We start from the raw sequence: 2585 nt of genomic DNA, 5'->3' as shown, positions 1-2585 counted from the left end.
CTGCAATGTATGGCCTGGGCCTTGGAGATGGTAGTATTTGCCTCAGAAAGGTCTGAAATTGGACAACAGAGAGCGTCGTTCCAATAGGGCTACATCGGGTGAAGTTATTTGGGACTAAGTGTGGAGACGGTGGCCTATGGCTCTGAGGAGAGAGCCAGTTGTGTTGAGGAAAGTTGGTGGTGCAGGGATGGTGTTGACAGTTGTTGAATGTTTGCTGACTGTAACTGGGGAAGTGTATTGATCCATATGTTTCACATTGCTTATCGATTATTGTGTCTGACCGGATGATAAGGGTCGTACTGTCCTGTCAACATCAATTACTTCAGGTCAGCTTTCCTTGAAACTTCTGTCAGAATGGTTTGCGCACGGCTAACCAGAGAGTGCAGGATTTGGAGGGGGTTTATATACAGAATAACAGCACCCCCGGAGTGTGTGACAGTGGAATCTAATCGAAGGGATCGGGGTGATTTATATATAGAATAACACATACCCAGGAGTGAGTTACAGACCGGAATCTGATCATGGGGTTCGGGGGATTTATATACAGAATAACAGAGCCCCAGGTGTGAGTTACAAACTGGAATCTAATTGAGGGATTCGGTGGGTATATACATTGAATAACATAGCCCTTGGAGTGAGTTAAAGACTGGAATCTAATCGAGGTTTGAGGGGGTTTGTATACAGAATAACAGATACCCGGGGTGAGTTACAGACTGGAATCTGATCAATGGGTTCGGGGAGGGTGTTTTATATATAGAATAACAGATACCTGGGAGTGAGTTACAGACTGGAATCTGATTGAGGGGTTTGGGGGGGTTTATATATAGAATAACAGATACCTGGGAGTGAGTTATAGACTGGAATCTGATTGAGGGGTTCAGGGGGTTTATATATAGAATAACAGATACCCGGGAGTGAGTTATAGACTGGAATCTAATTGAGGGGTTCAGGGGGTTTATATATAGAATAACAGATACCTGGGAGTGAGTTATAGACTGGAATCTGATCAAGGGGTTTGGGGGGGTTTATATATAGAATAACAGATACCTGGGAGTGAGTTATAGACTGGAATCTGATCAAGGGGGTCGGGGGGAATGGGGTTTGTATACATAGAATAACAGCTCCCCAGGAGTGAGTTACTGACTGGAATCTGATTGTGGTTTATATATAGAATAAACAATACCAGGGAGAGAGTCACAGACTGGAATCTGATTGAGGGGTTTGGGGGGGTTTATATATAGAATAACAGATACCTGGGAGTGAGTTACAGACTGGAATCTGATTGAGGGGTTGGGGGGTGTTAAATATAGAATAACAGAGCCCTCAGAGTGAGTTATAGACTGGAAACTGATTGAGGGGTCCGGGGGATGGGATTGTTATATATAGAATAACAGCTCCCTGGGAGTGAGTTATAGACTGGAAACTGATTGAGGGGGTCAGGCATGTTGTTGTGTGCACAGCCCAGGAGCGAGTGTAAACTGCTGTTCTCTTCCAACCGGACAACAGCGGCTGTGAGACTGCTTCCTCAGCTGTGGAGCCGCCTTCAGAACCTGCTGAGGTTCTGAAGGGCGCTACAGGAATGCAAGCGTGCTTTTCAGTCATGCTGTCGCAGGGGTCTGTTGAAGACCTGTTTTGTGTCTATTTGTTTNNCACAGCAGCCAAGCTCCTTGAGCTGGGAGGGGGAGGGGGATGGGGTGTGGGGGGATGGGGTGTGGGTGTGGGGGGTGAGGTCCACACACAGATGGCTGCAGGACGCTCCCGAGGACCTTGGTGCTGGCAGCTTTGAACGCGGGGCCCAGTCCCTCTCTGCTCCGTATTGTTCCCAAGACCCAGTTGCTATGGACGGTGGGGGGAAGGGGCGAGAGTGACCGAGACACAGGGAGAGCACGAACAGAAATCTGTGTGTTTTATTAAAAAGAGCCTCTCTACGACCTTGTCTGACCTTTTCCAGATCAGGCAGACCAAGGGCAGCCGCTCTCCGTGCTGGTGGGTGGAGGGGGATGGGGTAATGTTGCCATAGAAACGTGGGAGCAGAACGAGGCCCTTTGGCCCCTCGAGGTCACTCATAAAACGTTTGTTTTGTCTTATATAAACGTGAGTGGTAAAGGATGTAATCACCGAGAATTCCAAAACAGATGAAGTGATGGCTTTTATGAAGGAGAGACCACGCCTGTGCAAGTTAATTAAAACGTCTTGATGGGGGAGTGAGAATGGCAAGCAGGATAGATAGAGGGGAGGCAGCGGATGTAATATATTTGGGTTTTCAGAAGGCGTTCCATAAAGTACCACGCGTTAAAAGAGGTCATGTATTAGGATGGAGAAAAGATTGATTAGCGGTCTCCTCTACATTGGGGAGACTCGACGCCTCCTAGCAGAGCGCTTTAGGGAACATCTCCGGGACACCCGCACCAATCAACCACACCGCCCTGTGGCCCAACATTTCAACTCCCCCTCCCACTCTGCGGAGGACATGGAGGTCCTGGGCCTCCTTCACCACCGCTCCCTCACCACCAGACGCCTGGAGAAAGAACGCCTCATCTTCTGCCTCGGAACACTTCAACCCCATGGCATCAATGTGGACTTCA

Source organism: Chiloscyllium plagiosum, chromosome 41 (genome assembly GCF_004010195.1).
Source record: "Chiloscyllium plagiosum isolate BGI_BamShark_2017 chromosome 41, ASM401019v2, whole genome shotgun sequence".
Taxonomy (NCBI): domain Eukaryota; kingdom Metazoa; phylum Chordata; class Chondrichthyes; order Orectolobiformes; family Hemiscylliidae; genus Chiloscyllium; species Chiloscyllium plagiosum.
This window is presented reverse-complemented; position numbering follows the sequence as displayed.